The sequence below is a fragment of the Cervus canadensis genome, chromosome 3 (genome assembly GCF_019320065.1).
Source record: "Cervus canadensis isolate Bull #8, Minnesota chromosome 3, ASM1932006v1, whole genome shotgun sequence".
In the NCBI taxonomy this organism is placed as follows: domain Eukaryota; kingdom Metazoa; phylum Chordata; class Mammalia; order Artiodactyla; family Cervidae; genus Cervus; species Cervus canadensis.
The window spans coordinates 114,187,992-114,201,104 of NC_057388.1; the positions used below are offsets into that span (position 1 = coordinate 114,187,992).

General features: G+C 44.8%; 1 long non-coding RNA gene across 1 annotated transcript in view; it reads left to right on the forward strand.

The window, feature by feature from the left end:
- LOC122438894 overlaps positions 1 to 13,113 on the forward strand; it is a 36,082-nt gene that overhangs the window by 8,155 nt on the left and 14,814 nt on the right. Inside the window, exon 2 of the long non-coding RNA XR_006268681.1 lies at positions 3,915 to 4,237. This is a non-coding gene — a long non-coding RNA (uncharacterized LOC122438894). The remainder of the gene's footprint in view (positions 1 to 3,914; positions 4,238 to 13,113) is intronic.

Consider the following 13,113-nt stretch of genomic DNA (forward strand, 5'->3'; position numbering starts at 1 on the left):
GAATGACACATAATGTGGCCCCCTACTGCAGCTCTTGGAGCCTGTTGGCCCCCAGTTCCTTTAAGAAGGATTCGTATGTGATCCAGAGCATCTGAGAAGTTATTCCAGCTTGCCAGTGTTGCCATAATGAGGTACCGCCAGTTGAGCGGCATAAACAGTAGAGGTTTATTTTCTCAGCATTCTGTAGGCTGGAAGACTGGGACCAAGGCACTGCAGGGCTTGTTTCATCTGTGGTCTCTCTCATTGACTTGTGGGTGATGGCCTTTTTGATGTGTCCACACATGACTGTCCCTCTGTATCTGTCTGAACCTCTTCTTAAAAGAACACCACTCAGATTGGATTCAGTTCACTTCAGTCAGACCTGTCCGACTGACTCTGAGTGACCCCATGGACTGCCGCACGCCAGGTTTCCCTGTCCTTCACCAACTCCCAGAGCTTGCTCAAACTCATGTCCATCCAGTCGGTGATGCCATCCAACCATCTCCTCCTCTGTCGGCGCCTTCTCCTCCCGCCTCAGTCTTCCGCAGCATCAGGGTCTTTTCCAGTGAGTCAGTTCTTCACATCCAGTGGCCAAAGTATTGGAGTTTTGGCTTCAGCATCAGTCCTTCCAATGAATATTCAGGATTGATTTCCTTTAGGATTGACTGGTTGGATCTCCTCGAGTCCAAGGGACTCTCAAGAGTCTTCTCCAACACCATGGTTCAAAAGCAACAATTCTTCAGTGCTCAGCTTTCTTTATAATCCAATGCTCACATCCATACATGACTACTGGAAACACCGTAGCTTTGACTAGATGAACCTTTGTTGGCAACTAATGTCTCTGTTTTTAAATATGCTGTCTAGGTTGGTCATAGCTTTTCTGCCAAGGAGCAAGCGTCTTTTCATTTCATGGCTGCAATCACCATCTGCAGTGATTTTGGAGCCAAAAAAAAAAAAAAAGTCTCTCACTGTCTCCATTGTTTCCCCATCTATTTGCCATGAAGTGGTGGGACCAGATGCCATGATCTTAGTTTTCTGAATGTTGAATTTTAAGCCAACTTTTTACTCTCCTCTTTCACTTTCATCAAGATGTTCTTTAGTTCTTCTTTGCTTTCTGCCATAAGTGTGGTGTCACCTGCATATCTGAGGTTATTGATATTTCTCCCAGCAATCTTAATTCCAGCTTGTGCTTCCTCCAGCCCAGCATTTCTCATGAAGTAGTCTGCATATAAATTAAATAAGCAGGGTGACAATACACAGCCTTGACATACTCCTTTCCCGATTTGGAACCACTCCATTGCTCCATGTCCAGTTCTAACTGTTGCTTCTTGACCTGCATACAGATTTTTCAGGAGGCAGTGCAGGTGGTCTGGTATTCCCATCTCTTCAAGGATTTTCCACAGTTTGCTGTGATCCACATAGTCAAAGGCTTTGGTGTAGTCAATAAAGCAGAAGTAGATATTTTTCTGGAACTCTCTTTGCTTTTTCGATGATCCAACAGATGTTGGCAATTTGATCTCTGGTTCCTCTGTCTTTTCTAAATTCAGTTTGAACATCTGGAAGTTCACCATTCAGGTACTGTTGAAGTTTGGCTTGGAGGATTTTGAGCATTCCTTTGCTAGCATGTGAGATGAGTGCAATTGTGTGGTAGTTTGAACATACTTTGGCATTGCCTTTCTCTGGGATTGGAATGAAAACTGATCTTTTCCAGTCCTGTGGCCACTGCTGAGTTTTCCAAATTGGCTGGCATATTGAGTGCAGCACTTTCACAGCATCATCTTTTAGGATTTGAAATCGCTCAACTGGAATTCCATCATCTCCACTAACTTTGTTTGTAGTGATGCTTCCTAAGGCCCAGTTGACTTCACATTCCAGGATATCTGGCTCTAGGTGAGTGATCACACCATCGTGGTTATCTGGGTGATGAAGATCTTTTTTGTACAGTTCATCTGTGTATTCTTGTCACCTCTTCTTAATATCTTCTGCTTCTGTTAGGCCCATACCATTTCTGTCCTTTACTGTGTCCATCTTTGCGTGAAATATTCCCTTGGTATCTCTAATTTTCTTGAAGAGATCTCTAGCCTTTTCCATTCTATTGTTTCCCTCTATTTCTTTGCATTGGTCACTGAGGAAGGCTTTCTTATCTCTCCTTGCTATTCTTTGGAACTCTGGATTCAAATGGGTGTATCTTTTCTTTTCTCCTTTGCTTTTTGCTTCTCTTCTTTTCAGAGCTATTTGTAAGGCCTCCTCAGACAACCATTTTGATTTTTTTGCATTTCTTTTCCTTGGGGATGGTCTTGATCCCTGCCTCCTGTACAATGTCACGAACCTCCATCCATCATTCTTCAGGCACTCTGTCTATCAGATCTAATCCCTTGAATCTATTTGTCACTTCCACTGTATAATTGTAAGGGTTTTGATTTAAGTCATAACTGAATGGTCTAGTGGTTTTCCCTACTTTCTTCAATTTAAGTCCTAATTTGGCAATAAGGAGTTCGTGATCTGAGCCACAGTCTGCTCCTGGTCTTGTTTTTGCTGACTGTATAGAGCTTCTCCATTTTTGGCTGCAAAGAATATAATCAGTCTGGTTTTGGTGTTGACCATCTGGTGATGTTCATGTGTAGAATCTTCTCTTGTGTTTTTGGAAGAGGGTGTTTGCTATGACCAGTGCGGTTTTTTTTTTTTTTTTTGACCAGTGCGTTTTCTTAGAAAAATTTGGTTCTTGTTCTGATGGGGAGGGCCATATCAGTAAATCTTTAATTCAGCTTTCTGTTGAAGGGCAGGGCTGTGTTCCCTTCCTGTTGTTTGACCTGAGGCCAAACTATTGTGGAGGTAACTCTGAGCCACCGTGGAAGTCTCAGAGGTAATGAAGATAATGGCAACCTCCTTCAAAAGGTCCCACGCATGCACTGCCGCACTCAGTGCCCCTGACCCTGCTGCAGGCCACTGCCAACCCACCCCTCCACCAGAGACTCCTGGACACTCCCGGGCAAGTCTGGGTCAGTCTCCTGTGGGGTCACTGCTCCTTTCTCTGGGGCCCTGGTGCACAAGGTTCTGTTTGTGCCCTCCAAGAGTCTGTTTCCCCAGTCCTGTGTAAGTTCTGGCAGCTCTATGGTGGGGTTAATGGCGACCTCCTCCAAAATGGCTTATGCCATACCCAGGTCTGCTGCACCCAGAGCCTCTGCCCGTGTAGCAGGCCACTGCTGACCCATATGAGATAAACCCAACCCAGGTTGGATTAGGACTCATCTTAATGGGGCTTTCCTGGTGGCTCAGATGGTAAAGAATCTGCTGGCAATGCAGGAGACCCAGATTCCATCCCTGGGTTGGGAAGATAGCTGGAGAAGGGAATACCCACTCCAGTATTCTTGCCTGGAGAATCTCATGAACAGTAGAGCCTGATGGGCTACGTCCACGGAGTCGCAGAGTGGGACACGACTGAGTGACTAACACTAATGACTTCATTATCCCCTCAAAGACCTGTCTCCAAAACCAGTCACTTTCTGGGGCCGTGGAGGTTAGGGCTTGAATATGAGCTTTGGGGTGACACAGTGCGGACTGTAGCAGAAGGTCAGGGTGGTTGGAGAAGTTGGCAGTGTTTACTGAGACACTTGGGCGATTATCCTCGAATCAGAAGGATGGAAATGAGGCTGTTTGGGTCCTAGTAAGAAAAGTGGTGTGACTATAAAGGGGCGCGGCCTTCAAGAGGAAGGAAGGAAATGTCTGGTTGGAGTAGTTAGCTGTGTTTTCAGAAAATTTTGGCCAGTTGGCTCCATTTAAATTCTGTAGCATGGAAGAAAACCATCTTAAGGCCTAACCTCGAGATAGGACTTTCCAATCTAGAGGATTATTAGAACTGAGGAAGGTAAGACAACAGCAGATCTGTTGCATACCTGAAATGATCTTCTCAATACCTCCTTTTATTTAATGTATAGGAACTGCATCCTGCCTACTTGGGAATCTCCTAGAAAGAACATGTACACCACCCACCAACAACTGCGCCCGAAGAACTCGCAGCTACGTGACAACACGCTGTAGCACCCTGGGTCCTGGCACACTTCTTGTGTTGTCTGTGATGAAAGATGAAGTGGCGTCTCAAGAAGGTGAAAGCAAAAACAAGGACAAGTAGAACAACGATTAACAACAACAAGACAAACTCCAGCCTGACTTGGCCTTCCCTGCAGTAAAAGAATTTTGAATTTGAGCCAAAGAATTCTCCATTTCGTTCTATAGCAGGCTCCGGTCCCTTTTGGAAAAGGTAAGGGTACATATAATGAATAAATAATATCACCATATTTGGCTTCAGGAGAAAAAAAACCTGCATGTGCAAGCAACCGTCTCTCCCTTGTTTCAATATTAAATTGCTTAGCTGGTCTAAAGCAAAGCTTTAAAAATTAAAAAAAAAAGAAAAAAAAAAAACCTGCCTGGCACCCATATCACTTAGTATAAACCCAGAGGAAATCAGCCAGCTTAAGCAAATGGCACTGGGTCAACTCTGACTTTCTTGTCTACTGTACTCCTTTTTATGTAGGCCTCGCAGGATTTGTATTTTGCTGCAGCCCTGGGGCACAGAAAGCTTAAATGATGCTTAAGTGACTAAACTGTGCCCAGTGCCCCGTCGCTCGGCCATGCCTGACGCTGTGTGACCCCACGGACTGTAGCACCTCAGGCTCCTCTGTCCGTGGGATTTCCCAGGCAAGAATACTGGAGTGGGTTGCCGTTTTCTTCTCCTGGGAATCTTCCTGACTCGGGGATTGAACCTGGGTTTCCTGAATAGCAGGCAGATTCTCTACCGCTGACCCACCTGGCAAGCCCATGCATGGACTGACCTATATCTACTTTAATTCATAAGCTGAAGCCCTAGCCTCCGATGTGATGCATCTTGAGACAGGGCCTTCAGGAGGTAACTAAGGAAAATGAGGTCATAGGGTGGAGCCCTGATCCGACAGAATTAGTGTCCTTCTGAGATGAGACAGCTGAGAGCTCCCTCTCTTCCTGCCATGTGAGGACACAGCAAAGAGGCAGCCTCTGGAAAGCCATGAGCCAGAAAACCAGAAACCAAGTCAGTGGGCACCTAGATTCTGGATTTCCCAGACTCTGCAGCCGTGAGAAAATGAATGTTGTTTAGGCCAGCCAGTCTACAGGATGGCAGCCAAGGCTGACTGATAGAAATGGCTTGTCTAAACATTTGCCTGTCTCCCTTTGCAGGGTCCAAGCCTGCACCTTAATTATCTCTTCATCACCTTCTTTTCTGAAGAAATTACACCCAGTCCTCTCTGGGGAAAATAAGTCGCCTTTTATTCTTTGTCAGAGCACTTTTAACAACACGTTTAAACCAGTCTGTATTTATAGTGTTTATTCATTGGCTTGTTGATGTTCACTGGCACCGGCATGGGGGATTCATGACACGGGGGCCCTGCCCCCCAACCCCCCAGCAAAGCAGAAGTCTGACACCCATGGGCAGCAAGGTAAAGGCTCTGTTTTACTACAGCTGTGCCCATTTTGGTGAGTAAAGGGGTCAGAGGACTTTTTTAAGTGTTCCAGTCATAAAGCAGGACATTTACTGAGCGAGGTTAATAGCAAATATATCAAATATTTCAAAACTTAGGTTAGACAACATAAGGATTCAGTAAGCCAGGGCGCTCTTGAATTGGTTCTCTATTTCATTCAAAATAGGCTCTGACTGGGTAGGAAAGAAAATCTGCTCAAAGTCGGCTCATCGGTTAATTAATAGACGATGATGTTGAACAAGCAAGTCGATGACAAGGGTTCAGAGCTAAGATCCCAGGAATCTGTCCTCCAGTTCTGACTTGGCTATAACTAGCTGTGTGACCTTGGGCTAATCACTCAGCACTTCCCACACCTGGGTTTCCTCTTTAAAAGGGTGAGTTTTCCACCAGGACATGCCCTACCAACTTCTCAGGGCTGAGGTAAGGGTGGGGATGCTAAAACAAGATCATAGTGTTTTTAAATCTTATAACAAATTTAATCCAGATGAATTAATTCTGTGTCAGTATGAGCTACCATGGAAATCTCAGCCCTGTTACCTGCATCCCAGAGAACTGGGGCACACGTGTGCCTTTGGACAACACATGGATGAGATCCTGACATCCTTCGGGGTGCTTTTCATGGCTGCACCCAGGTCAGCCCTTGGCAAAACTGATTTATTTAAGTGTGTGTGGGGTTTTTTTGCTTGTTTCTTTTTAGCCATGACTGGCTTCACTCACAATTATTGCACAGACAGAGGTGGCTCTTACGACCCCGAGGTACCAAAAAGTTGCTCCTTTGCCTCCTTGGAGGGTGAAAATGTGGCAAGTAGACCTCCTTCTCTGTGGCTGACGATTCTACACCCCTCCAGAACCTGCTCCCCTCAGGAACTCCCCCACCAGAAAAATCAATAAAGGTATTTTCTCCTGAAGAAGTCATTGTGTAAAAGTAGTGACAGCCTGGGCCTGAGGCCACACCTCTGGCCACGTCCTCCAACACAGTAACAGGAGAATTACCGGAAGAGGAGGGGAGAGGGCCCTGGCAACCCAGATGGGTGCCCCGACTGTACAGCTAACCAAAGACCTACAGGCCAGCGTTTTCCCAAATAGAAGTGAATTCTGGTCTCCACGACCAAGCTCCAGGACTTGCTGGATTTCTTCTTACTGGCCGTCTGAGAGGTTAATTAGTTTCAGCTGAGTTCCAGCATACCCCGGCCAGTATACCTGGCACTCTCTACAGTCAACTCCACACCTATGGCGAAGAGTTGTCTTCTTTTTTTTTTTTTTCCCAAAGGATGGTGTAATGTTTGGGGAAAGCCAACCCAGGATAGAGGCCAAAGTGGGTCAGGTTGGGAATTTAATTATCGAAGTGTGTAACTCAGCACTTTCTACTTTTCCTAACATACAAATCCTCAAAAGGAGAAAGAAGAAAAAGAAAGGATGGAGGGAGCGAGTTCGTTCAAGTGTTAAACATTAAAACGGTCTGCTTTCTGGAGTCCCACCCAATCCATATTCCTCAGGTTCTAGCACTAGCCCATCTTTGACTCTCTGTCTCCCAGGACAACTTTGTAACTTACTTACTGTTTGCCAAATGCCCAACCTACTTTCAAACAATATCCAGAGCAGCCGTTTTCAATTAGCACCTCTACCCAGTGAATTCTTAAATCTACTTTTCTAATTTAACCTTCTCAACCCCTCCTGGGTCTGCAATTGCAACATTTCCTGGGCTCTTTTACCTCTAAATGCCACCACTCCTTTGACTCATTGAACCCAGAAGGACTTCCTGTTTTCTCCCAAACCAATATATCCTGTGTTCCTGATCTCTGTTCCTGACTGGACTTCTGACATTTCTGGCTACCTAGGTTCTCAGTAGGCAGCATACCAGATGGCATGGGAGGAAATCTTATTGAAAAAATGCATGAGGACTTCCCTGGTAGTCCAGGGCTTAAGAATCTGCCTTCCAATGTTGGAGACGCGGGTTTAATCCCTGGTCAGGGAACCAAGATCCCACATGTGGGTGCATGCATTTGTGTTCAGTCATGAACAGACTTTTTACACCCCCATGGATTGTAGCCTGCCAGGTTCCTCTGTCTTTGGGATTTCCCAGATACATGTCTAGGAAATTCCAGAAGATCCTCCTCCAGGGGATCTTCCCAATCCAGGGATCGAACCTGTGTCTCCTGCATTGGCAGGTGGATTTTTTACCCCTGAGCCACCTGGAAAGCCAGCCTCCAGGCAACTACACCCTGGAGCCAGATCACTGCAGCTAGAGAAAGCCCAAGAACCATAAGGAAAGATCCTGTGTGCTGAAACTAAGACCCTATGACAAGCCAGATAAATATATCTTTTCCAGAAAATGCACAAACCTCACCCAGGATCGGTTATATTGGAATCTCTAGAGGTGAGATCCAGCCGTCAGCATTTTTTAAAGTTCCCCAGGTGGGACTTCCTTGGCAACTCAATCCGGAAGCAGCCATGACTACTGAGCCCATGCACCTAGAACCTGTGCTCTGCAACAAAAGAAGTCACCGCAGTGAGAAGCCCCAGTGCAGGGGGCCCAGGTTCGGTCTCTGGCCAGGGAGCTAGACCCTGCATGCCGCAACTGAGAGTTCATATGCCATAACTAAAAGATCCTGAATGCCAGAACTAAGACCTGGCCCAGCCAAGGAAATAAATCAAATAAATAGTTTTAAAAACATATGAAACTGAACAAACACTTTGTTGAGAGGCAGTGCTGTCCACAGTATGGATCTGGAAATCAGAGGGACAGGTCTTCTTCTCTTTCAGACTCTGTGACTGTGGGGAAGTTGCTTAAACTTATTTACATTTATTTCTCTGATTAGAAAAATGGGGTAAATATATCTTATGGACTAAATGTGTCCCCACCCTCCTTACCTTAACGTGGTGGTGTTAGGAAGTCGGGCCCTTGGGAGGTGATTAGATCCTGAGGGTGGAGCCGAGATGAATGGGATTCATGCTCTTACAAAAGGGACTCCCAGGGCGCGCTCTCACTCTCTTTCTGCCCTGTGAGGATACCACTACCATTCATAACCTGGGAGAGGCCCTCCTAAGGACTGGACCATGCTGGCACCTGATCTCAGACTTCCAGCTTCCAGAACCAGCTAAGCTAATTAGTCTATGGTACTAACCAGTCTGGCACAGCATATTAAAAAGTAGAAACATCACTTGGCTGACAAGGTCTGCCTAGTCAAAGCCATGGTTTTTCCAGTAGTCATGTCCAGATGTGAGAGTTGGACCATAAAGAAGCCAAAGAATTGATACTTTCAAATTGTGGTACTGGAGAAGACTCTTGAGAGTCCCTTGGACAGCAAGGAGATCAAACCAGTCAATCCTAAAGGAAATCCGTCCTGAATATTCATTGGAAGGACTGATGCTGAAGCTGAAGCTCTGATACTTTGGACACCTCATGCGAAAACCTGACTCATTGGAAAAGACCCTGATGCTGGGAAAGATTGAAGGCAGGAGGAGAAGGGGGCGACAGAGGATAAGATGGTTGGAAAGCTTCACCAACTCAATGGACATGAATTTGAGCAAACTCTGGGAGATAGTGAAGGACAGAGGAGTCTGGCATGCTACAGTCCATGGGGTCACGAAGAGTGGGACATGACTTAGCTGCTGAACACCAACAACTATGGTACTTTGTTAGAGCGGCCTGAACTGACCAAGACTTATATTACTTTCTCTCTTGTGAAAATTGAATAATATGCTCTATGTAAGATTCCTGGCACCACTAAATATCAGCTATTGTTTTTATTGAGTTCAAAATTAATCTCATAAAACTCTCTAAGATTTTCTCCATTGGCTCTAGCTTTATGCAATTCAGCCTTTATGCAGTGAAATAACATATATATATTTTTGGCCATGTGGCTTGTGGGATCTTAGTTCCCCAAACAGGGATTGAATCCAAGCCCTCCATGGTGAAATTCTGGAGTCCTAACCACTAGACTGCCAAGGAAGTCCCTATTAAGCAAATTGTTTTTAAATAAGCTGAGTTTCAATTAATTTTTAATTTAAATTGATCAAATATTTGTGCCTTGGTGAAGTAGTTTTCTTTTCTGCTGAAGAAATTGCCTTTTTGATCTTTATCCTGTTTAGTCTTATAATTTTATTACTTTTTTTATTTGAGTCATATATTTTAAAAATGTTGTGAATCAGTTTATGTTTGAATTTTGCCTTATCTACCAATTTACAGATCGAAAAAAAAATTTGTACACATTTATTCATACTTTCAATTCTCAGGGAAATGATTAGATATAGTTTCTCCATTAAATACCAACAACTGTATTTTAAATGATAAATTTAGTCCTTTATTTAATTTTATTATTTATGCATATTTTATGCTGTGCTGGAAATGGGGAAGAATTGACAAGTGGAGAATTTTTCAACCTCCAACTGAGGTATCATGAAAATGACTGAATTGTAAGCAGTTATTAATACAAGGCTCTCAGAGTGAATCTTTTTTTTGTTTCCCACCATTGCCCCATTTTTATTAAGATATATATATATATATATATATATATATATCTGTAGCGCAGAAGTTCTCAGTGTGTGGTCAGAGGACCCCTGGGGTCCTGGAGACCCTTTCAGGGGGTCTGTGAGGCCATCTCTTTTCTAACTATGTTCTGTGTGAGGCCAGATTTTCTTCCTATAATTCAACCCCAAACATCTTACTGCAGTAGATTGAATGCAGATAGCAGGACCCAGCTGTCTTCTATTAAACCAGATAGCAAAAAGCTTTACAAAACTGTAAAACAATGCCACCCTAACTCAAGGTTTTCTTGTTTCGGAAAATGTTATTTTTCATAAAATGTGTTATATAAATTAACGTGCCAGGGGTTTATTATTGTTCTTTTAAAATGAGTTAATAAGCTAAGGAATTAAAGTTTTCTCAATTTTAATTTTCAATGTTGGTAAATATAACTTACATAAACAAATCTCCTTGGGGACTCAGTAATTTTTAACCGGGCAAATTGTCCTGAAACCAAAAACTGGAAAACTTTCTGTTGAGAACTTTTTGCTTTGGCAGAAACATATATCAGGGTGCAAATGGTTTTCATATTGGATGGAAAGAAGTCAAAATCGTGAAATGAAGAGTTCTCTAGCTGTAAGCGTGGTCCTGCCGTGGTGTGTGTAGCACGTAGCTGGTCTAGGCCGGTGGGTCTCTGACCTGCACACGCATCGCGGTTCCCTGGAGGCCTTGTTCTAGTGGGTGTTTCAGTTCGCTGGGTTTTGGTGCTTCTGCATCTGCATTATGACCTGTTCCTTGGTGCTGGTCTAGAGGCCACACTTCAAGAACCACCGGTTTAGGTTACTGCTTCTAGGACTTTTTTCTAAACTATTTTGCCAAGTCCATTAAGTAAACTGATTTTTGTCTGAAACATTAGGAAAAAAAAATTGGCAGATATTAGTAGGGGACCTATCAACTGAACCACAACAAAGCCATTCATAGATGTTTGACAGAGGGGGTTATATGTGGGTGATAAAGAGAAAGGGAGTTTGTGTCCATTCAAACAGATGAAAGCGGTCCAGGTGAGCAGTGTGGTGACAGCAAAAGCAGATAAATCATCCTCACATTCAACACAGACTTCTTTCTGGGAGATGAGTGTTTTGGTAACGGGCTTCCCAGGTGGCTCAGTGGTAAGGAACCCAACTGCAATGCAGGAGACGCAGGTTTGATCCCTGGGTCAGGCAGATCCCCTGGAGAAAGGCATGGCAACCCACTCCAGTATTCTTGCCTGGGAAATCCCACGGACAGAGGAGCCTGGCAGGCTACAGTTCATGGGGTCGCAAAGAGTCGGACACAACTGAGCGACTGAGCACGCACGCAGATTTTGATAACATTCTTTTAATTTCAGTTTTAAAATAATGTTGCTTAGTTTTAAAAATACATAAACATATTGAACTGTGTTGAATAGTGGCTCCCCGCCCCCCAATTTCATGTCCTTCCCAGAACCTCAGAAGGTGACCTTATTTGCAAATAGGGTCAAGGCAGATGTAATTAGTCAAATTCAGATGAGGTCATTCTGGAACAGGGTGAGCCCTAATCCAATATGACTGGCATCCTCACAAGAGAAGAGAGGCAGAGACAGACACACACAGAGAGACAGGAAAAGGCCACCGTGAGAAGCCAGGCCAGGGGCTGGAATTCCTCACCTGCAGACGAGGAACAGCCAGGGCTGCTAGCAACCACTGGGAGTCAGGAGGAGGGTGGGAAACCGGCCGTCCCCTGGGACCCCAGACGGGACAAACGCTGCAGGCTTCCTACGGAGCTTAAGTGACCCTGTTTGTGATCACTTGTTAAGATGGCCTTTAGAAGCTAATACAGATCCCTGGTCCTCGAAGTACTTGGCTTGGCCAAAAAAAAAAAAAAAGACAATGAAAGAAGATCCACACATTAGACCCCTGTGTGCTGCGTCTCATCCTCCTGACCCGTCTGCTTCCTTCTCCTGGTCCGACAACCAGGCCTGCGAGGCCCTGATACCCTCGTACCGTCCCAGTACCTCCCCGCTTCCGTCCTAGGGGCTCCTGGTCCGAGCTGCCCAGTGGCCCGGCTCAGCGCCACATGCACACGCGTAGTCCTAAGGGAGGGAGCTGGACTCAGTGAGCAAATTCTTCCCCCTTTCTGCCGTGGACACATTATCCTGAGATGTGGACCATGTAGCTTTTCAGAGAATGTTCTGTGGGGCTGAACAATCCATCACGCTTACTGGTCAGTGTGATAGCACATGTGGACCCTGGCCCCCTCCCTTCCTGGCTTTTTCTGGGGTCCCTCCCTTCCACCTTCCTGGGGTTATATTACCTATTAAAGCAGGAGCACTAAGACTGTGGTTTGGGCTCTACTTTCTGTGGAACCCAGGATAAGAGGGTCCTTAAATGGCCTCACTGACATTTCAGAAACATATTAATAAAAATTAAAGTAGTAACACTAATGTGGTAGGAATATTTAAGTATTTCAAAGTGGTAACCACGGTTTCTTATTATCTTTTCTGAAAAAAATCCATATATGCTCCTATTTACTTACATAAATTGGCTCATGCTATATTTTTTTTTTTTCCATTTAAAATATGTCCTGGAGGGACTCCCCCTGGTGCTCTACTGGCTAAGACTCCATGCTCCCAAGGCAGAGGGCCTGGATTTGATTCCTGTTTGGGGAACTGGATCCCACATGCCACAGCTAAAGCTCCTGCAAGTGGCAGCTAAGACGGGGGAAACCAAAAACAAAATGTATATACAAAATCTTGGAGAACTTTCCATGTCAGCGCCCCCAGAGCTACCTGTTTTTTAATTCCAGCAAAGTGTTCCAATGTAGGCAACACGATATTTTATTTCATTTCACTTAGTCCCCTGACTGAAGCACATTTAAGCAGTTTCCAGTATTTTGCCATTTTAAACAGTACTGCAGAGATCATCCTTGTAAATAGATCCTAGTGGACTTTGCAAGTATTTAACAGCGTAAACTCCAGGCAGTAGAATTTGTGAGCTGAGCCCAAGCAGAAGCTGGAGGGCAAGGGAGCCTGTGTTGTTCCAGTCCAAACAGATCCTCCTCCTGGGACCCTGCAGGAGGCAAGGCCTGAACCTGGACCTGGAGAGGCAGATAGAAAACTTCGAGTGCCCTTTAGGAACAAGC